Here is a 24,868-nt window from a genome sequence, read left to right as displayed (position 1 = left end):
CTTGCTGTTGCAAGGATTGTACCTCCATTTGCAGTGACTGTACTCCGTTCTCTACTACCTCCATGCGCTCTGCATTTCGCGGCACCTTACTCTGCAGTGCTGCAAAGGATGCCACCACCGTAGTGGATAAAGAGTCCTGTAAATCCGGTAGTATGCGTTTTGCTACCTCCAGGGCTAGCCTTTTGTAATCCACCTGAGGTGTCAGCTCCTCTGCGCCTTCCGCTCCAGCGTCTTGGCTGCTGACAAGTTGAGGAGAGTCCTCTTCTTCAGGCAGTAGAGTGGCCGGCTCCGCCATCTTTGGTATATCAGCGTCTGCCTTGGCGCCTTTGGATTGCGCTTTCCCTCTGGATTTGCTCCCCATCGCCTTTAGGTAACGATCCATGCGATGCCTCCGTTGCTGGAGGAGTCTCTGGCTGTCGAGCCTCACAAAATCAAGGGGATATGTTAGATTTTGAGCGGTCAGGGATGGAGCTGCGCTCACTCGCCGCCCACCATGTCGGCGCCGGAACCGGAAGTCCAACACTGACGTTTTGAGTTTTAAACTCGTCTCTGCCTCTATAATGCGTTTGCTGGCCCTGACTCCCAAAGAGAGTCCCCACAGTACCCAGACCTGTAGATTTTATTATTTTCTATTATAAAATGGTTACAATGGAAAATAATAGCATTCTTTAATACAAAATGCTAAGTAAAATGACCATTGAGGGTTAAAAAAATTACTCACCTCATCCACTTTATCGCACAGCCGTTATTGTCTTCTTTCTTTTCTTGCAAGATGTGCAAAAGGACCTGCCGATGACGTCATCGCGCTCACCTGAGCGCAGTGATGTCAGAGCAGGTCCTGCTGAATTAAAATAGAAGAACCTTCTATCTTCATTCAGCAGGACCTGCGCTGACGTCACCGCGCTCACCTCATGTTGAGCGCAATGATGTTAGCGCAGGTCCTTTTGCAGGTCCTGCAAGAAGAAGGAAGAAGGCAATAACAGCTACACGATCAAGTGGATAAGGTAATTTTAATTTTATTTTTTAACTTCAAGGGACATTTTACTTAGCATTCTGTATTAAAGAATGCTATTAATAAAGTGAATGTACCTCATCCCTTTTTTTTTATAACATCATCTCCTTAGCAACCATCCATGAAAATCGGATAGAGCATGCTGCGATTATCACGCAACACACAAGTGATGCTTGAAAATTATCGCTCATGTACACAGCCCCATTGAAATCAATGGGTCAGGATTCAGTGTGGGCGCAATGCGTTCACATCACGCATTGCACCCGTGCGGAAAACTCGCCCGTATGAAAGGCCTCTTTTTTTTCCATTTTGTTTTTTTTCGTTCCATATACGGAACCATTAATTTCCATGGATCTGCAAAAAAAAAAAACTGAAGGTACTCCGTATGCCTTCCGTTTCCGTATTTCCGTTTTTCTGTTCCGTTCAAAGATAGAACATGTCCTATTATTGTCCGCATAACGGACAAGGATAGTACTGTCATATCAGGGGCCAGCTGTTCCGATACTTTTTTTGCCAGACCGCAAAATACTGAAAAAGCCATTCGGTCGTGTGCAAGAGGCCTAATCATGATTAAGGACTAGTGTTGTCCAAATAGCATGAACTGGTGGTTCCACCAGCTTCACATTTCTCTGCTATACTCCATCAATATTGCTTAAATTATGTTTTTAAAGGATTAAATAAAAGGATTCATAAACCGTTTATGAAGAGCATTGTGCTGGACTTCATTCACACTCTGCTAAGTTACGGAGCAGTTACTCAAATGAGTAAGATCAATCCTACTGATTATTTACTCGGACTCTTGGTTTTTGTAATTCAGACGTTTCTGGATAACTTCAACTTTACATGACATAGTTTCTGTTGAAGTGTACTACTGGTAGCACATAAAGATGACCAAGCACAGTATATGTATGCTGACCAAACCCATCAATATCAGTGGATTTGATCAACAATCTAATATGTAAGGGGTACCTTTCAGCTCTTCTTCGAAGGAAGATTTCAGGGGAGAGAATAGTCGGACATATTGGTGTAATAAACCCCTCTGTTTTAAAGATTGTTTTTAGCCAGGGCCTTGGATACCTACTCTTAACAATGGACGCAGACATCTATGTGTATCAAGGACATGTGTACACACATTTCCAGGCATTCAGTCTGCTCTAACCACAAGATTGACCTACTTAATTACAATAGACAAGATAACACTCTTAGCAATTGTCTTGGTAAAGTCACAGTGTCTACTTGTAAGCTATGTGACCAAGCCCCTGTTTTGTGAGTGCGTTATCTTTTACTGTATATTGATTGGGTACTGTAGTTTGTGTTCCTGCATAAAAGCAGAGCTGTTGCGATCAATAAAGTTAGTTCTTCTTCACCCTCAATCTAGAGTCTTGTCTCTTATTGGGGGTAACAACTATACAGCTATCACACTAGCTCTTGTAAGAGCTTCTTCACTTGGATCACTACTCGATGCTGAGAAGACTCCTTAATGATCGGAAAAGGACACCCTCCAGCGGTGGACACCCCTCTATGCTCTGGGGTAACCACTGCAATTGGATTTCATCATGCTTGATAAATCTTTCCTTTCTTCCTTTCTTGTCATTCTTGGGAAAAAATACAATACCAGGGGTGTATGACAGTTGCTTACTCCACCCTCCCAATTCACAACACAGGCATGCTCGGCTTGGTATGGCGGGAATTGGGAGAGATATGTAGCTGTCATCTACAGTTATCTCATGTGTATGGCTGGTTTTACCACTTTATTAGATTTTGCTCATCTACAAAAAGTCTAAGTTGACAAAAGTTAAAGAGGTTCTCAAGGCTTATACTATTGATGACCTATGCTCTGGATAGGTCATCAGTATCAGATCAGCGGGCGTCCGACACCCGGCATCCCCACAGATCAGCTGTATGAAGGGATGGCATGATTAGTGCACGTGCCATCTCCCTTCTTTCTTCCTGCTCACTGCTGCTATGTCTATGGCAAGCAGGAAGAGAGATGGGAGACGGTATGTGCTCACTCTGCGTACCTTCCTTTCATACAGCTGAGAGGCGGGGGTTCTGGTTGTCGGACCCCCGCATATTTGATATTGATAACCGATCCTGAGGATAGGTCATCATAAATATTAAAAACCTGGAGAACCCCTTTAAAGAAATTACCTAAAAATCATTCATGCTTTCCCCAAAAGGCAAAACATGTTAGTGAAGTCCTCATCAGCTAACATATTGAAACAGTCTCTGCTGCAGAAGTCAAGAAAACAGAAGAAACCTGACAAGTTCACCTGTTCTGGGGGAGAGAAGCAGAAGGAAGCTTTATTTGAGAGCCAATCAGTGAGATTTGTGCTCTATTAACCTCTTAAGGACCAGTGCCAAACGTGTACGACGCTGGTGGACGTGACTTAAAGACCAGCGCCGTACGATCGGGCGAATGCAGGTGCTGTGCCCGTCCATGCCGCCATATTAACCCCCTGTATGCCGCGGTCAAAGCTGACTGCAGCATGCACAGAGTTTGCAGAGGTTACGTGTGCCCTCTGCTTCTTCATCGGGTCCCCGTGCTGCAGTGACGGGTAGAGATGGCCTTGCAGTTCGCCCGGCGGTCATTTCACGGAAAACATTGCTCGTTCGCAGTTCACCAAACGGGTGAACATATGGCGATGACCGCCAGCACCATATTCTTTTACATTGTGAAAAACTTTGACTAATGACACATTCATCAGGTGGTACAGTACAGCCAATTGAGACGTTTCAGCACATGGACATACCCCCTAACTTATAAATAAACCCGATCTGGCTGCCATTTTATATTCAGTCTTTTGCCAGTATAGGGAGAGGTTGCTGTGTGGAGCAGCTAATAGGGCCCAAAAAGTCCTTTTAAGGACTGGTATAGGTGTGCTATCAATAGGTGTGACTTACTGAGGGGTGTAATATACTTATAATATACTTTCTAACATAGAAAGTATATTATAGTGCATTTGTATTGTGCAGCAGTTGTGTGCGGTTCTGCTGCGATACTGCAGCTACACAGAGTGCAAAACGCTATTGGAACAAATAATTTCTACTGGTGTGTTATACCAGTTGCCCCCCCCAAAAAAACTGATTGAAGCAGGGGTGTTATATACCAATAATATACTTTCTATTTAGTGCATTTGGGTAGTACAGCATTTGTTTGCGGTTTTGCTGTGTTACCGCAGCTACACAGAGTGACAAATGCTATTAGAACAAATAATTTCAACTGGTGTGATATACCAGATGCCCCCTAAAAAAAACTGATTGAGGCAGGGGTGTGGTATAACTTATTTTACAAGTACTGCTCTTCTATAGGGACTTTGTCACAGGGTCATTTTGAAAATTAAAGGCAGAGGAAGAGGCAGGCCATAGGCAGGCCATTTCGCAGGGATGGTAGGGGTCGGGCAGGTGCAGCAGGCCGGAGCCTAAGTGGGAAGTTGCAGAAGGTGCGTGCAATTAAGTCAAAGGACGCACCAGACTTGGTTCAGTGGCTCACTCAGCCTTCCGCTTCTGCACCCTCCTCATCCTCTCTATCTGCACCCTCTTCACTCTCTGCTGTATGTAACCCAAAGACACCACCGCCACCATATCCCCTTTGCTCGAGTCAGAGGAATTATTTTCCCATCCATTCCAAGACCTTACCAATGCGCAGCCATTCTTGGCATCGTATCAGGAAGAGGAGGTATCAATGGTCGCCACCCAGCAGTCTGACAAGTACGACGAGTACTCAGATCAGCCCAAGGAGGGTGGTCCCCGCTGTTGCTGCCTACTCCGAGATCTCTAATGTCAGTGGTGGGGAAGGTGATGATGATGACATGTCAATGGACGTCACGTGGGTGCCCACAAGAGACTAAGAGAAGGGGAGTTTAGAGAAAGAGATGGAGCAGCAGATAAGGAGGAGAAGGAGGAGAAGCAGGCAGAACTTGCAGTGCACAGGAGACAAAAAGCAGACTGCTAATGTATCTGGAGCAAGCCATCCACCATACACTGTCACATCTGGCGCTCCCAGGACGCCGGCAGATGGCTCCGCAGTGAAGGCGTTTTTTTTAACATGTCCGCTGCTGACAATAGTGTTGCCATCTGCAGCCTGTGCTGTCAACGCAAAAGTCGCGGTAAGCCCAACACTCACCTAGGGACAACCGCCTTAAGAAGGCATCTTGCCTCCCATCACCGAGCAAGATGGGAGCAACACCGTTAGAACCCACACTTCCGGCGCTCCACGTCCTGCCTCTTCTCTTTCTCCTCCCATTCGTCCTCCACTCCAACTTCCACCGTGTCATCATCGCTTTCATTTGGCAAAAGGCAGGCTTCCGTGGCCCAAATGTTCGAGCGTAAAAAGATGATGATGCCGGATAACCCTCTTGCCCAATGGCTGACGACTGGCTTGTCGGAACTGCTAGCCAACTACTGCCATATAAACTGGTGGACTCTGAGGCCCGAAATATTTCTCCCAGAAGTGCATCCCAGAGCTATATGGCCACGTTCAGTGGCAATTGAATGTATCTCTGGCACACAGTGTCGGTGCAAGGATATATCTGACCACAGACACATGGTCTAGCAAACACAGGCAGGGACGGTACATAAATTTTACTGCCTACTAGGTGAACCTTCTGGCAACACTCGCCTACCTCACATTTCTAAAAATGAATGAGGCATGGATCTCGTAGGAATTCAACACATGTCACGAGTTGACCACGTTTAATAAAATTTCCTCATGACAGCCCACAAATATCCGCCACGACCCAGAACAAATATTGGTCCCTGTCTTAGGTAAATACAGTGGCCTAAAAGGCCTTTTCTGTCCGTTTAATGCATAATGTTTTGGGCCTCCGAGGAATTCAACACCTGTGAAGACCACGTGTTTCAACTATTATCATTAAGTTTTTTCAAGAGGGGGGATTTCGTTAGCAATGTTTTTAATCCAATTTTATATTTTTAGTTCTTTTAAACATATGTATTTGACCTGTATTTGTACTGGCCATCAGTAAAATTGATATCCATTGACCGTCTAATAGACCTACAGCCACATAATCACTTGATATTTTCTGTACGGTGAATACATCATTTTTGGGGCCTGTAGTCTACTGGCCTGCAGTAAAATTGATATCTAGTGACCGTGTAATCTACCTCCAGCCACATACAGTACATACTTATTTACTTGTTCTTTTCTGTATGTTGAATGCATAATTTTTGGGGCCTGTAGTCCACTGGCCTGCTGTAAAATTGATATCCATTGACCGTCTAATATACCTCCGGCCACATAATCACTTGATCTTTTCTGTTTGGCGAATGCCTAATGTTTGGGGCCTGTAGTCCAGTGGCCTACAGTAAAATTTTTATCCATTGACCCCATAATCTACCTCGAGCCACATAATCAGAATTTATTTTATGTCAGGTGAATGCCTAATTTTTAAGGCCCGTATTCCCGTGGCCTAAAAAAAAAAAATTTCTAGGCTCCAACAGGGCACATTTCAGATAATTTCCCTTTAAGATGCATAAAAATGTCCCCCGATTAAGATACATATTTTTTGTTGGAATTTTTGTCATTGATACACCTCTAATATGTCACTGTCCATGTTGTGGGACTATTTGTGCACTTCTACTAAGTATTTGTTGCCTGCAAATATGAGCTGAAGGTTTTTCAGGTTCGCCTGCCATTAAAGTGAATAGGGCCCGCCGCGAACTTGTGGTTCACAAACATTTGATCGTGTTTACAAACCGTCCCGGCAGATGTTCGTCCATCACTAGTCCTATATAGTATATCCCAGGAATATCTTATATGGTGACAAAAAGATATTTTTCTGAGCCACAATCCTCCCTGAATACAGAACTATGGGGTGACATTATATTTAAGGCCTTTTTCCCCTTTCCTTGATCTTTTAATAACATTTCATTATTCTATCTTTCCACCATACCCAATATTCTTCTGTGAAATGAATTCCCTTATTACCCTCCGTCTCTGGAACCCCATATCTATATACCACCTCAGCCAGTATCTTCGTAGCTGTAGCCTTTGCTGTTGCCTTTGCTACAAGCCAGGTCTTTGAATATCCTGGAAAGAGATCAATACAGACAAGGACATATTCACACTGTTCTACCTTTGGTAACTGAATGTAGTCAATTCGCAGTCTCTGAAATAGGTAAGATGACCTGGGCATATGTCTCCCTGAAACTCCCATAGTTCTCCCATCATTATTATAGCACATCTCATTCAACCTTGGACTAACCTGGTGGCAGCATTGTTAAACCCAGGATCCATCCACCACTGAACCCAATCACATATTCCCTCTCTTGATTTGCCCATTCTCTAAATCCATCCTCATTGGTTAGAGTGCCTCTGAAGGTAGGGTTTACCAACCCTCCAGAGTTCATTCTCACTCATCACTTCTACATCTTGCTTCCATTTTTTCCATCAGCCTCTATACCCTGTAACGGACTCACATTTTGTATGTTTACTGGCCCTAAACCAGCCTGTATCACATAGACCTCCACTTACAGTAGGCTTCAGGCAATAGTTTAGCCTTTAGCTCCTCAGGTAGCATTAGGGCATCAAACACCTTTCACACATTCAACATTCATAATTGGTGGGCTTACCCATGGATCCAACAAAATGTCTGCTCCTCCAGATTACACTATAATAATGAGGGATTCCAAAGGCATACCTAGAATCTATATTAATGTTAGCAGTCTTACCCTGAGCCATCTTACAAACCTCAGTGAGTGCCTTCAGCTCTGCCTCCTGCACTGACATTGCTAGATAGAGTGGTTCTTACTTGACAACATCAGTTTGGGTAGAGGCAGAATATCCTGTCCAAGATGATCCCTCTTTGAAGAACCTGAAACCAACTACAAGAAACTCTGTCTGTATTATTAATTGCAGCAAATTTATCTAAATAAGCGGGAAACAAGGTGCTCATAGGGTAGTACGTTTTGGGTACCAGATCTAGAGAGTACGCTGTGTCAATTGTTATGCTCTCCTTCTGGTGTTGTGCATGCGTCGGCACCACACTCGCGAAGACTGGGGGGGTTGGTGCTGCCGGTATCGTCTCAGTCCTTGAAGTTGGCAGTTCTCCAAAGGAGTGATATGGAATGCTGTAAGAAGCTGTGTACTGAGGTCATACACAATGTGATACATCTTGGCGCAAAACCACAACCGTGAATGACGTCTTATAAAAAGGTTTTTATTTTTGATCAGATTACAACGTGTTTCGGAGTGAGAGTACTCCTTTTTCAAGTCTAAAAAAAGACATATAGTAAAACATATAGCAGTGCAAAGGAACGAAAATGAATGAATAAATAGACTTGTATAATTCATAAAAAAGGTGCGAGGGCAATAGACAATATAATAATAAAATGAATGTAGAGAACATTGTCGAAATGATCTGATGTCATCTAACCGGGTATCCATATAGTAATTAGAATTCACTTTGCAATTAGGGAAATAATAATGTTAAAAATAATGTTAAAGGTGGCCTTGATACAAGATTAGACCCAAACCTCAAGGGGGATGACATAATTTGAGTACCAGGGTAATCATGATGAGACTGACAGTATCACTGATTGAACAAGGTCAGGATCCAGTATCAAACAGGATCATATCAATAATAATAAATAATAGTAATAGTCTCAATAACACAATAATGCCGACTAAATCAATTCTAAAACAAACCATGATCAAGATCATGTGAAAATATATAAATATATATATATATATACATATATATATATATATATATATATATATAGTAGTTCTCTAAAAAAGAGGCAGCACTCCAATATAAAAGGTGAAATGACCCGCTTGCAATAACCCCTCTGCAACGTTTCAACTGCTCACATTGCAGTCTTTATCAAGCATACAAACTGGTGCCAAAACATCCACATTTATACCCACAATACCTTGTGAGACAATTAGTGATAATTACATAATGAAATATAAAAGATAATATAAAATACATAATCAAGTGTAAGAAAGAGGATACAGAATATATAATTAAATCAGTGATACAACAACTTATTATACATCTCATGAAACCATGATTATTAATCTTTAAAAATCACATACTTCATTGTGTATTTGCATAAAGTGGTATGTGCATTAATCAAAGTGATCACCTGTATGTGTTTAAATAAATGGCCAATCGGCTACATTAATTATGCAAGAAACAACTTACACAGCAGTGTACTTGGATGGCGCCAACCTCAGCATCCCCCGGTCTGTCAATGTGCATGTCCGGTAACCAGGATATCAGTACACACTGAATCACGCGACCCGTAACCTGACCACATGTGATCAGTGATGTCAGTCGCGAGGCGTGAACAGGCAACCTGTCTCCACCATAGGTGCATGCCAGAAGGAGGCACCCCAGCTACCAAGTCAAAGGTCACATGAAAGCATCACATGAGCCGTAACCCAGCAACCGGAAGGCGTCCCAAGATCTGGCAAACCACAGCCACCCAGGGCGAACAGGGCACCGCTAAAGACACACATGGAGGGGGAATAATAAGTCTCATGTGGGGCATGATAAGATTGTCTAGTACTTATATATACATCATGAAACTACATGAAACTACATGAAAAGGTTAATACTGAAAAAATGGGATATCAAGCCGTCTATATAGGAAGAAATAGAGTCATGAGTTCCCATAAGGAAACAATGTCTCTGTTAGGTAAAGGATAATAAGAGAGAGGGTGTGGTTATGTCACTTTAGTGATCATCACCACACACCAATTATGGCACCAAGGTGTCAAGTGCGGTCAGCACCCAACATCCTCAGAACCAAGGTCCACCCATTTTCCCTCATCGTAAAACTACAAGTGACAATCTTCCATTCACGACTTATCCACAATACATTTATCTCGATTTATAGATTATAATTCCAATCATGCTCCCTAATATGGGACTAGAAATACCGTAAATGTCCGCCATTGTTTTCCATTGCTGTGATGAGCTTGAAAAGATCTATCAGATCTGATAAAATCTGAAATAAAAAGAAAACATGATAAGTAAAAATGTTTGACACCATAGGTGATCACAATACCAGAGTACTGAATAAATGAGACAAATCCACAAGATGAAAGGATCCCAAGTATGACCATACTAAACAAAGTGTTTTGGAACCGGCAAATCTGTTCTTTTGCGCCTAATGGAGAAGCAGTGATTATTCAATCGCGTTTTCATGTCACATGTAGTCTCCCCCACATAGAAGAGACCACATGGACATTGCAGTACATATATGACAAACGAGCTGTCACATGTCAAAAAATGACGTATATTATATTGTGATCCCGTACCTGGGTGTGTGAAGAAACTCCCCTTCTTCATATAGGGACAATTCACGTCAGACACAGGAAACAGCCCGTTTTCCTCGTACCTAAAAAAGTTTGTACCTTTCTTTTAATGGGGACATCTGCCCTCACTAACTTGTCACGCAGGTTAGTAGGACACCTGTATGACAGAAGTGGGGGAGAAGAGAAGGTCTCAACCAATGTGAAAATGCTCTTTAATATGGGTCAATGCTTCTTCAGAATAATGGCCACGTCTTTACTCTGTTCTGAATATGTTGTAACAAATGGAATCTGGGTTTAAGTTTCCTCTCTCTAGCCTCCATTCCCTGAGGATTTTGTATCTTTCTCAGATGTTTATAAATATTTCCTCGTGGGTATCCTCTCTGTTTGAAATTATTAATCATTTGTTCATATCGGGCAGGTAAACGTTCAGGGTCCTGTACAATCCTCTTCACACCCAGCAATTGGCTACATGGTAGGGATTCAATGGTAGGTCTGGGATGACAGCTTTCATAGCGTAACAAAGTATTACAGTCAGTCAGCTTGGTGAAAATGTCTGTAGACAATGTATCACCAACAATAGACACCATCGTGTCCAGGAACTGTACCTGTTTATCAGAATGTGTGAGTGTAAAGGCAATTTCACTGTCCAATTCATTCAGGAAGCCATGAAATTGCTCTAAAGACTCTAAATCTCCTTGCCAAATGAGGAAGACGTCGTCTATGTATCGCCACCACCCCAGCACTTTGCTGAAGTGGTGGGACACATAGACAAGATTCTCCTCAAGAGTCGCCATGAAAACATTTGCGTACGTGGGCGCCACATTTGACCCCATAGCGGTCCCACGTGGTTGCAAGAATAACTGATCCCCAAACATAAAATAATTATGTCTCAGAACCAGATTCAGCAGTTCAATGATAAAGTCACAACATTCTGTTGAAAAATCACTATACTCCAAACATCTCATGACCGCATTTACTCCCCATGCATGATCTATCGAGGTATAAAGGCTGGTGACATCAAACGATGCCACCAGACATTTATCAGGCAATTTCACAGTGGAGATTTTAGACAAAAAAATCCTCTGTATCCCTGATATAAGATTGAATATATAAAAAAATCAAAAGTGTATTGGATTTGGCACGTGATCGGGGCATTATCGATGAAGGATTACATTCCTTTTTATTGATAGAATGTCCACGTACGCCAATTAGTTATGTGTTACCTAAAATACATAAGTCTTTCACGAATCCTCCTGGGCGACCCATCGTGTCGGGTATTGACTCTGTTTGCACTAATATCATTGTTCATCCTTTGGCGGTCTGTCCTTCACCATTATCCTCATTTTTTATCTCGTCCTTGTCCTACCCTATCCTGTGCGCGTTTAGCCGTGTGGGGTTGGATAGATGTAGGCAGTTAATTAATTTTATTTAATTTCGCCTCTTTCACCTATGTAAGTCAAGGTTTCCCTGACTACGCTACCCACTGTGTCCTGCATGGAGCTCCGATGCTGCTGAGGAGCTCTGCGGTCCATAGACCGGATGGGTGATGTGTCTCAAATGCCGGAAGTGACGTAATGCGCTCCACAGACCGGCTCCTACATAGCCACGGCTATATCTTTTACAGCTGCCGGAAACTGCCTCCTCTGCGTGCGTTCCAAGGTGGAGCGCACGCACTCGATCATCACCATTACCAGGCCCTAGGGGAAGAGATGTCATTATCAGAGCGACATAGGTTAGGCCAGGAGGGATATTTAAATGGGGCCTGTGGGATGTACATAGCAGTGGACCAGAGGAGGAGACAATATGGAGGACCGATACCGACTGTGAGTAAGATATAGGCTATGTGGCCCTACTCCAAGATAGATTAGCTTCATTTAATATGTTCCCTTATGCAATGGAGGTGACTTGAAGTGGGGACTAGTCCACTTGATTGTTGACCACCTAGCAGTCAATCCTGAGGTACTGCTATATCTCTTGGGGAATTTAAGGTGGAGGCCTCTGTCTGTAATTGTATATACTGCCGGCACTAGCTGTTTTCTTTCCTACAGCTGTAGGTTAAAATTCATTGATCTGGCCCGGCGTTTGAATTGCTGGGTAATGTGACTGTACCCTAATGTGCCACTTCAGCACCCCGTGTCAAATCTGTTCACCATATTTGATTCAGATTGATGACTGGCACTCCGCTGACAGAGTGAGTCATGTGTGTGATCAAGGTGTTAATTGGTGGCGGCCACCTTTAATCTGCGGATCATGACTATCAATATACAATTTTTTATGTTCTTCTTCCACAGAGGATCCACTGTTCTCATGACTGTATGTAAGTAAATATCTTCTTATTCTTGGGTGGTAGGACTGGACGGCCTCTCTCCTCCTCTTACCATTATCCGTGGGTCCAACTATCTAGTATCATATATTGAGTCACACCGGTGTATCAAAATCTGTGTTCTACACCCGTTTCACGGAGCTCGCATTATACTATGGTTCTCCGCTATCCTTAATACTGTTTTGATTATTTGTCTTTATTCACCCCCTGATGATCCCACACCGTGGGCGAAACGTGTTGGGGTTTTTCTCACTATGATTAGTGTATGTATCACACTTTCGTAATAGGGTGTGTTTTTAGATTTCTTGATGCACTTTGTACCTCCTGATCAGTACCAGTATCATTAGGGTGGTATACAAGGTTCATTCCTTTGTTTTGTATGTCTGTCCGTTCGGTAGTCTACCATCAGGCTAGTACCCTAGCCGTCGTCATTATTCAAGGGTTTGGTAATAGGTGCTAGCTGAGGTTTGAGGACAGGGAGTCCCCACCATCAGGGGCCGTCCCTGGGCTAAGGTGTAGATTAGGGTGTGAGCTTAGGGATATTCTTTCCCCCCCCCCCTATCTATCAGGGGCTAGCCTTAGTCGGTGGTATTCCTACCGGAGTGATTGATTTTTGTCCGTCATTTATGTAAAGTTATCAATAAAATAAAATATAATTCTCTGTAAGGGTTAATATTTCTGCTGGAATTAGGAGTTTATTCACACACCCAGGTACAGGATCACAATATGATATACGTCATTTTTTGACATGTATGTACTGCAATGTCCATGTGGTCTCCTCTATGTGGGGGAGACTACATGTGACATGAAAACACGATTGAATAATCACCGTTTCTCCGTTAGGCGCAAAAGAACAGATTTGCCGGTTCCAAAACACTTGAGTATGGTCATACTGAAAGAGTAAAATGAAAGCTAAAATGCCTGATTATTGACTAAGTTCCAAGGGCTATCGCACTTTGACCCTCGAACAGAAGGAACTGCGATAGATACATTGTCTTCAGACCCTCATACCACAGGGTCTGAATGTCGAGTTCAAATGGAATATAATGTAACGTTCTTTTGGGATCCTTTCATGTTGTGGATTTGTCTCATTTATTCGGTACTCTGGTATTGTGATCACCTATGGTGTCAAACATTTTTACTTATCATGTTTTCTTTTTATTTCAGATTTTATCAGATCTGATAGATCTTTTCAAGCTCATCACAGCAATGGAAAACGATGGCGGACATTTACGGTGTTTCTAGTCCCATATTAGGGAGCATGATTGGAATTGTAAACTATAAATCGAGATAAATGTATTGTGGATAAGTCTTGAATGGAAGATTGTCACTTATAGTTTTACGATGAGGGAAAATGGGTGGACCTTGGTTCTGAGGATGTTGGGTGCTGACCGCACTTGACACCTTGTTGCCATAATTGGTGTGTGGTGATGTTCACTAAAGTGACATAACCACATAAACCACACCCTCTCTCTTATTATCCTTTACCTAACAGAGACATTGTTTCCTTATGGGAACTCATGACTCTATTTCTTCCTATATAGACGGCTTGATATCCCATTTTTTCAGTATTAACCTTTTCCGGTAGTTTCATGATGTATATATAAGTACTAGACAATCTTATCATGCCCCACATGTGACTTATTATTCCCCCTCCATGTCTGTCTTTAGCGGTGCCCTGTTCGCCCTGGGTGGCTGTGGTTTGCCGGATCTTGGGACGCCTTCCGGTTGCTGGGTTACGGCTCATGTGATGCTTTCATGTGACCTTTGACTTGGTAGCTGGGGTGCCTCCTTCTGGCGCGTCACGTGCACCTATGGTGGAGGCAGGCTGCCTGTTCATGCTTTGTGACCGATGTCACAGATCACATGTGGTCAGGTGACGGGTCGCGTGATTCAGTGTGTACTGGTATCCTGGTTACCAGACATGCGCATTGACAGACCTGGGACGCTGAGGTTGGCGCCATCCAAGTACACTGCTGTGTAAGTTGTTTCTTGCATAATTTATCCGGCCGATTGGCCATTTATTTAAACACATACAGGTGATCACTTTGATTAATGCACATGCCACTTTATGCAAATACACAATGAAGTATGTGATTTTTAAAGATTAATAATCATGGTTTCACGAGATGTATAATAAGTTGTTTTATCACTGATTTGATTATATATTCTGTATCATCTTCCTTACACTTGATTATGTATTTTATATTATCTTTTATATTTGATTATGTAATTATCACTAATTGTTTCACATGGTATTGTGGGTATAAATGTGGATGTTTTGGCACTAGTTTTTATGCTTGATAAAGACTGCAATGAGCAGTTGAAACGTTGCAGAGAGGAATAAAGCGGGTCATTTCACCTTTTATATTGGAGAGCTGTCTCTTTTTTGGAGAACTACTACCATTGATGACTACTTTGCCCGTGTTCGGAGGAATTTGCACCAGGATTCATCATATAGTGCTGCTGTTTATTCTTTGTTGGATATATATATATATATATATATATATATAGAGAGAGAGAGAGAGAGAGAGAGAGAGAGAAAGAGACATCATTCATTGGGTGTGCAGATTGTTGAATGGCTAATATGGAGTAGAAATAATATGGGTCATGCTGAAAAAGAAGAGGCATGGGTAAGGAGGGTGGGGGTAGTTACCTTTGGAACCGGGCACATGCAGTTAGCGCGACCAGTCAAGATGCTATAGGTCAAATGGAGAATGGATGGTTAGGAATGAGGTAGGTTTTTTTAAGTGAGAAACCGGATTAAGAATGATTGTAGGTATTGAGATCAGAAGGTATGAAGAACTGAGGAGGAAATTATTGCATTACCATTACCATAACATTAGTTCGGGCTGCTGTGTGTGGAGCGGCTTCCCACGTGTGTCAGAGCGTGCGTTTTCTTGAGCTGGGCGACTGGGGGCATGGCTGATCGCAGGCTGCCAACTGGAGGACTGCAGGGGAGCGGGGGGCGGGGCTAAGGGCGGTTAGCTGGAGTGAGACTGTCCTGACTTGCAGCATGTGTGCGCAGTGTCAGCGAACTCAGTATCGGAGTGCTGGCACAGTTAGATCGGGGAGCTGAGGACAGGGAAGCGCTCAATTGGGTATCTGGACTAGAGTCTGATGAGGGACGATGAGAATAAAATTTACTTGTTTACATGATTGGAGAATAGACATAAAAGATTTTGTTAAAGTGAAAAAGAGTACAAGATTTTGTGGGACGAGGACAGCTGAGATGATTGTCATGATGGATCTGTGTAATGGACAGGAATATAGGAACAAAATATGAGAATATGAAATAAAAATAAAAATAAAGTAAGATAAAAAAAGTAAAATACAAATATTAATAATAAAGATATGAAATTAATAAAAATAAAATTAAAATTAAAATAAAAACATTATAACAAACCTAAAGCTAAAACTAAACATCTAAAAATAAAAATAGACAAAAATAAAAAATTTAAAATACTGTGTCAAATAATCATTTGGAGATTAATATGGGGCAATGGGGGGTTTAGACATAGTTGCTTTCAAGGCACTTGTTGAGACCGTATTGCTCTATTGCTTGCAATTTGAAAATCCAGAACATTTATTTTCTTCTAAGTTTCTGATAATGGTTTGTATGGGTGGCAGGACTATAGGTCTTTTTTTAGACTTGAAAAAAGAGTACTCTCACTTCGAAACGCGTTGTCACCTGATCAAAAATAAAAACCTTTTTATAAGACGTCATTCACGGTTTCGATTATTACTTGGAAAGGTTGCATTTCCCTTATAGTCTGTTGATGCAAATACTCTCGTAACCCCATTCTTCCTCCTCTAAAATGTGCAGTTTGATCACACAGCACAATGCCACAGATGTCGCAACGTTTGAGGGAGCATGCAATTGGCATGCTGACTGCAGGAATATCTACCAAAGAGGTTGCCCATGCAATGAATGTTCATTTCTGTACTTACTATAAGCTGTCTCCAAAGGCGCATTAGAGAATTTGGCAGTACATCCAACCGGCCTCACAACCGCAAACTACGTGAAACCACACCAGCCCAGGACCTCCACATCCAGCATATTCACCTCCATGATCGTCTGAGACCAGCCATCCATACAGCTTGTTTACCTGACTTCTCTTCGTCTTCTCCTTTTCTACTATTGTGCTTGACCTAAGACTGTTTAGTAACAATTCTTATCTAGTTAGGTCCATGATAGTGGGATTGCTCTTATCAGGTCACCTATTTTGCTATAGGCAGTGACTTGTACAAATATAAGTGTTGCAGGACACCTTTGCCAGCTTTTAGTTCCATCACGGGCATTTAGTTCCATCACTGGCAGTAGGTATGAGGTTTGCTGGACAGGTTACTTGTGTTCCATCAGTTTTGCTACACAGAGAACATAAACTAGGAGAATGTATAATCCTGCAAACTGTATACCAAAGGTAACCATTTCCGATTTACTTGCTGTTCTTGATGCGTCATAATAACTTCAGTGGTACTTGAAAGTTTGTGAACCCTTTTCTATATTTCAGCATAAACGTGACCTAAAAGGACATCAGAAATTACACAAAAGTTCCAAAGTCGATAAACATAAATCAAATAAACTAGTCAAAAATATTAGACTTGTTCATTTATTTGATGAGAATAATCTAATATCACCTGTTTGTGAGGGACAGAATTATGTGAACCTTTGCTTTCAGTATCTGGTGTGACCCTCTTGTGCAGAAACAACTGCAGCTAAAAGTTCCCATTAATTATTGATTAGACCTGCACATCGACTTTTAGCCCAATCCTCTGTACAAGACAGCTTTAACTTATTTTGGTGGGTTTCCGCTCAGATAGTTCTACTACATTTCTAAAGGATTAATGTCAGGACTTTGACTTGTCCATTCCAAAAGTTACCTTTATTCTTCTTTAACCATTCTTTGGTAGAACAACATCTGTGCTTAGGGTCCTTGTTTTGCTGCATGACCCACATTCTCTTGAATTTCAGCTCATAGCAGATGTTTTCCTTTCTCCAAAAATAATGCTCCTTATTTAAACCAAAAAATTCAATTTTGGTATTATCCATTCACAAAACATTGTTCCAAAAGCCTTCTGGGTTGTCCAGGTGATCTTTCGCAAACTGCAGAGCTGCTGTCTCCCTGGAATCCTGCCACTTATGTGAGAAAGGCCTTGCTTGGAGGTTACCATTGGTTCCTTTGTGACCTTGCAGTTTATTACACGCCTTGGTCTTGGCATGAACCTTCTCGGTCGACCATTCCTGGAGAGGGTAATAATGTACCTAAGATTCCTCTATTTTAACACAATCTGTCTGACTGTAGCTTGTTGAAGTGTAAACTCTTTAGTGATGGTTTTGTAAACCTTTTCCAGCCTGATGGGTGTCAACAACTCTTTTTATAAGGTCCTCAGTAATCTCCATTGTTTGCACCATGATACACTTTCACAAAAATGTGTTGTAAAGATCACACTTTGATAGATACCTGTTCTTTAAATAAAACAGGTCACCCACACCTGATGGTCATCCAATTGATTGAAAACACCTGAATCAAATTTCATCTAGAAAATATCTCATAGCCCTAAAGGTTTGCATACTTTTGCCACTCAGACATATGATATTGGATTATATTCCTAAATGGCAAAGTCTAACATTTTTGACTCATTTGTTTGAATTGGTTATCTTTATCTTCTTTTAGGACTTGTATGAAAATCTGATGTCGTTTTAGGTCAAGCTTATGCAGAAATATAGAAATTCTGAATGGTTCATAAATTATCAAGAACCACAGTAAATGGAGTATGTCAAGCATCATTTGGATCTGTCTTTGGACAATCTGGCACAGTGTGGTGGCTTTTTATACGTGTTAGTCAAAATGAGGAGGTGAGCAGAGTCTAAAAAGTTGCACAACACAAGCAGAGTCGGACTTGGGTCTCAAATGTAAGAGCACAATAAAGTGAAAAAATTTTGAGGTAAAAAGCATAACAACGAAAAAGTTCATTATTAACCCCTTCAGGACACTGCCATTTTTCTCCTTAAGGACCAGGCCATTTTTTGCAAATCAGATGTGTCACTTTATGTGGTAATTTTAAAACGCTTTTACTTATCCAGGCCATTCTGAGACAGTTTTCTTGTCACGTATTGTACTTTAAGACAGTGGTAAAATTTAGTCAAAAAAATTAATTTTTATTTATAAAAAAAATCCAATTTTACAAAAAATTTGAAAAAATTAGCAAATTTCCAAATGGCAATTTCTCTACTTTTATAATAGATAGTAATACCTCCAAAAATAGTTATTACTTTACATTCCCCATATGTCTACTTTATGTTTGGATCATTTTGTCAATGCCATTTTATTTTTTGGAGACGTTAGAAGGCTTAGAAGTTTAGAAGCAAATCTTTACATTTTTCCAAAAATGTCTAAAACCCACTTTTTCAGGACCAGTTCAGGTCTGAAGTCACTTTGTGAGGCTTACATAATAGAAGCCACCCAAAAATGACCCCATTTTGCAAACTACACTCCTCAAGGTATTCAAAACTGATTTTACAAACTTTGTTAACCCACAGGTTAGGTGTTCCACAAGAATTAATCGAAATAGAGATACAATTAAAAAATTTCACTTTTTGGCAGATTTTTCATTTGAATCAATTTTTCCAGTTACAAAGCAAGGGTTAACAGCCAAACAAAACTCAATATTTATAGCCCTGATTCTATAGTTTACAGAAACACCCCATATGTGGTTGTAAAATGCTGTACGGGCACATGGCAGGCACATGGCAGGCACATGGCAGGGAGCAGAAGGAAAGGAATGCCATACGGTTTTTGGAAGGCAGATTTTGCTGGACTGTTTTTTTGACACCATGTCTCATTTGAAGACCCTCTGATGCACCCCTAGAGTAGAAACTCTCAAAAAGTGACCCCATTTTACAAATTAAACCCTTTAAGGTATACAAAACAGATTTTACTAACTTTGTTAACCCTTTAAGTGTTCCACAAGAATTAATGGAAAATAGAGATGGAATTTCAGAATTTCACTTTTTTGGCAGATTTTCAATTTTTATACATTTTTTCCAGTTACAAAGCAAGGGTTAACAGCCAAACAAAATGGAATGTTTATTGCCCTGATTAAGTAGTTTACAGAAATACCCTATGTGTTGTCGTAAACTGCTGTACGGGCACACCGCATTGCGCAGAAGGAAAGGGGAAAGGAACGCCATGCGGTTTTTAGAAGGCAGATTTTGCTGGACTGGTTTTTTGACACCATGTCCCATGTGAAGCCCCCCTGATGCACCCCTAGAGTAGAAACTCCAAAAAAGTGACCCCATTCTGGAAACTAGGGGATAAGGTGGCAGTTTTTAGGGTACATATGACTTTTGGTTGCTCTATATTACACTTTTTGTGAGGCAAGGTAACAAGAAATAGCTGTTTTGGCAAAGCTTTTATTTTTTGTTATTTACAACATTCATCTGACAGGTTAGATCATGTGCTATTTTTATTTAGCAGGTTGTAATGAACGCGACAATACCAAAATATGGTTGTTTGTTTCAGTATTACATAACAAAGCATTTTTGGAAAAAAAATTATTTTTTAGTGTCTCCACATTTTGAAAGCCGTAGATTTATTTATTTTTTGGGCGACTGTCTTGTGTAGGGGCTCATTTTTTTCAGGATGAGATGACAGTTTGATTGGTACTATTATAGGGTGCATATGACTTTTTGAGTGCTTCCTATTACACTTTTTGTGATTTAAGGTGGCCAAAAAATGTCTTTTTTTACACCATTTCTATTTTTTGCGGTGTTCACCTTAGGGGTTAGGTCATGTGGTGGTTTTATAGAGCTGGTTGTTACGGACGTGAAAATACCTAATATGTATATTTTTATTTATTTAAGTTTTACACAATAATATAATATTTGAAACAAAAAATAATCATGTTTTAGTGTCTCCATAATCTGAGAGCCATAGTTTTTTTAGGTAGGGTACCATTTTTGTGGGATGAGATGGTTTGATTGGCACTATTTTGGGGTGCATATGACTTTTTGATGGCTTGCTATTACACTTTTTGTGATGTAAGGTGACATCACCTGAGGGGTTAGGTCATGTGATATTTTTATAGAGCAGGTTCTTACGGACGCGGCGATACCTAATGTGTACAGATGGAGCAGAGTTAACACTCCTGTTTTCTGAGATTTCTGAGTTGTGTTATCTAATCTAAGCACTACTACTAATGTCCTATTGGACTAAGTTACACCAATTTTCCCTGCACCTACCTATCTTATTAAGACTTAACTTTTATTCTCTCTTATTTAATATTGCTAGTGTGAATAGCTAATTAATTTGAATTAAAATTCCAGTAATCACTGCCCTTCAGATATCACTTAGACCACCTTGTCAGGATAGTCACCTGACTAGGTTAACCTCCTACTGGGTTTATATATACACTTGTGCCAACAGGCTGCGTGCTGCCTGTATATTATACAGCGAAACATGTCGGGGGGCAGCGTGAGGCTCTGATTTTATAACAGTTAATCACTGTCGCCCAACAGCACAAGCATAATGACATACACAGTCCATATATAATATACAGGCAGCGCGCAGCCTGTTGGCACAAGTGTATATATAAACCCAGTAGGAGGTTAACCTAGTCAGGTGACTATCCTGACAAGGTGGTCTAAGTGATATCTGAAGGGCAGTGATTACTGGAATTTTAATTCAAATTAATTAGCTATTCACACTAGCAATATTAAATAAGAGAGAATAAAAGTTAAGTCTTAATAAGATAGGTAGGTGCAGGGAAAATTGGTGGAACTTAGTCCAATAGGACATTAGTAGTAGTGCATGTTGGTTAACACACCATACCCCTGCTCTTAAAGGGAAAGTACAGTAATTGTAATCTAATCTAAGCAAACACCTTGCTTTTCAATGGCTTTTGTCTCAAGATAATGCGATGAGTTAAGAAATGTGAGTTAAGAGCTGGAGTGCTAACCCTACTCCATCTGTATACTTTTTTTAATTTCGTTAAGTTTTACACAGTAATAGCATTTTTTTGGGGTGGTGATTGTCTTAGGTAGGGGCTCATTTTTTGCAGGATGAGGTGATGGTTAGATTGGTACTAATTTGGCAGGCATACACCGTTTTCATCGCTTGGTGTTGTACTTTTAGTGATGTAAGGTGACAAAAAAATGGTTTATTTAGCACAGTTTTAATTTTTTACGGAGTTCATCTGAGGGGTTAGGTCATGTGATATGTTTATATATTCGTTCGATACGGACGCTGGCGATACCTAATATGTCTACTTTTCATTTTTTCCTTATTTAAAAAAAAAAATGTTTTACTTCCTGCCCGTGAGATCCAGGGGGCAGGATCTCACAGGCTCTCCACCGGAAAGCAGCCCCGATGCCTAAGGAAGGCATCGAGCTGCCTTCCATGCCATTGGGTCCCCGTCACAGCAGCACGGGGACCCGATGGCAGCACCGATCCCCGCCCAACATCGCACGTGCCGCAGTCAGCACTAAGTGCGATACATGAAGGGTTAAGTGTGCCAGCATCGGTGATTTCATGCAGCAGGGGTCCGGCTATCAATGACTGCCGGACCCCTGCTGCGGATTGGGCAGGCGCAGCTCGTACACCCGCCCGATCCCCATGAAGTACATGTACGTCATGGGTCTTTAAGTCCAGCAAAGAAATGAGGTACATGTATGTCATGGGTCCTTAAGGGGTTAACTCCTTTCCAACCAGCGCTGTAATAGTACGGCGGGCTGATCGAGCGGGTGCAGGAGCTATATGCGCATTAACCCTTGATGTGCCATGGTCCGCGCTGACTGCGGCACATGCAATGTGTGGAGGGAGGGACAGAGCTTGCATCGGGTCCCTGCGCTCCTGTGACAGGGACCCGAAGGCAGGGAAGGCAGCCCAGTGCTTTTCTTAGGCATAGTATTGTGATGCATTGTAAAGGGGCTCAGACCCCCAAAAGTTGAAGTTCCAGAGTGGGACCAAAAATAAAGTGAAAAAAAAGTTTTAAAAAAATAAAGTTTTACAAAAATATTAAAAGTTTTAAGTAAAAAAAAAAAAAAAAAGCGTCCGTTCCCCAAAATAAAGTAAAAAATTGAGCCAGTATCGACTGGCTCCATAAAAGTATCACATGACCTAACCCCGCAAGTGAACACCATCAGAAAAATAAAATACAAACTGTGCTAAAAAAAACTATTTTTGGGTCACCTTACATCACTGTGCAACATCAAGTGATCAAAAAGGCGTATGCCCCCAAAATGGAACCAATCTAACCGTCACCTCATCCCTCAATAAATAAGCGCCTACCTAAGAAAATCTCTCAAAAAATAAAAAAATATGACTCTTGGAGTATGGAGACACTAAAACATGATTTTTTATGTTTCAAAAATGCTTTTATTGTGTTAAATGTAAAAGAAAATTAAAAAATAGACATATTAGGCATTTCCGCATCCGTAACAACCTGCTCTATAAAAATACCACATGACTTAACCCCTCAGGCAAACAACGTAAAAAAAGATAAAATAAAAACGGTGTAATAAAAGCAATTTTTTCCCCTTACATCACAAAGTGTAATAGCAAGCGTTCAAAACAATCATACGCACCCAAATCAAACCATCATCTCATCCTGCAAAAAAATGAGACCCTACCTAAGACAATCGCTCAAGAAAACTATGGCTCTCAGAATATGAAGACATTAAAACATGATTTTTTTTTATAAATTCAAAAATGCTGTTGTTGTGTAAAATTAAATAAAAAAAAGTATACATATTAGGTATCATCGCATCCGTAAGAACCTTCTGTATAAAAATATCACATATCACATGACCTCAGATGAACACCGTAGAAAAAATAAAATAAAAAGTGTCAAAAAAGCCATTTTTGCCACCTTACATCACAAAAAGTGTAATACCAAGCGATCAAAAATTCATAAGCACCCTAAAATAGTGCCAATCAAACTGTCATCTCATCCCGAAAAATAATTGCCCCTACACAAGACAGTCGCCCAAAAAATAAATAAAACTATGGCTTTCATAATGTGAAGACACTAAAAAAATATTTTTTTTCAAAAATGCTTTATGTAAAACTGAAACAAACAATCATATTTGGTATTGTCATGTTGTAACAACCTACTCTATAAAAATACCACATGATCTAACCTATCAGATGAACATTGAAAATAATAAAAAATAAAACTGGTGCCGAAACAGCTATTTTTTGCTACTTTGCCTCACAAAAAGTGTAAGAGAACAACCAAAAATCCTATGTACACTATAATAGTACCGATAAAACTGCCACCTTATCCCGTAGTTTCCAAAATGGGGTCTTTTATTGGAGTTTCTACTCTAGGGGTGCATCAGGGAATCTTTAAATGTGACATGTCAGCTTAAAATTATCCCAGTGAAATCTGCTTTCCAAAAACCATATGGCGTTCCTTTCCTTCTGCGCAATGCCGTGTGCCCGTACAGCAGTTTACGACCACATATAGGGTGTTTCTGTAAACTACAGAATCAGGGTAATAAATATTGAGTTTTATTTGGCTGTTAATCCTTGCTTTATTAATTGAAAAAAAAATGATTAAAACGGAAAATCTGCCAAAAAAGTGAAATTCTGAAATATCATCTTCATTTTCCAATAGGGTTATTTTTGGGTTATTTCTATTATGTAAGCCTCACAAAGTAACTTCAGACCTTAACTGGTCCTTAAAAAGTGGTTTTTGGAAATTTTCTGAAAAATTTCAAGATTTGCTTCTAAACTTCTAAGGCCTCTTTCACACGAGCGTCGCATGTGAGGGCCGGATAGGATGCGGGTGCATCGCGGGAAAATGTGTGATTTTTCCGCGCGAATGCAAAGCGTTTTAAAGCATTTTGCACACGCGTGAGAAAAATCTGCATGTTTGGTACTGTGGGGGTTTAGCTCTTCTCCGGGGGTCATTCACACAAGTATCTTCACCAGACACCAAGTTTTAGGTCCAAACATCACTTTATTTGGCACCTCAGCAAAACAAACATAAATTATACAAAATAAACAACTGTCTGGCTGGGCTCTAACTAAAAATAACATAACCTGACTCACCTAAAGCACCGTGTACACACGGTCATAACATTCAGCTTTCCCAGCCTAATGTCCATCAGCCTCCTGGCAGTACAGAGCACCGTTCACACACGGTCTAAAGTCCAGTTCCTTTATGGGGAAGTGTGGCCCAGTAGTCCTCCCGACTCCAGCTTTGTGACCACTTGCACCCAAGTGTCACGGCGTCCCCC

The sequence above is a fragment of the Bufo gargarizans genome, chromosome 1 (assembly GCF_014858855.1).
Source record: "Bufo gargarizans isolate SCDJY-AF-19 chromosome 1, ASM1485885v1, whole genome shotgun sequence".
Taxonomy (NCBI): Eukaryota; Metazoa; Chordata; class Amphibia; order Anura; family Bufonidae; genus Bufo; species Bufo gargarizans.
Note: the sequence above shows the minus strand (reverse complement) of the source record.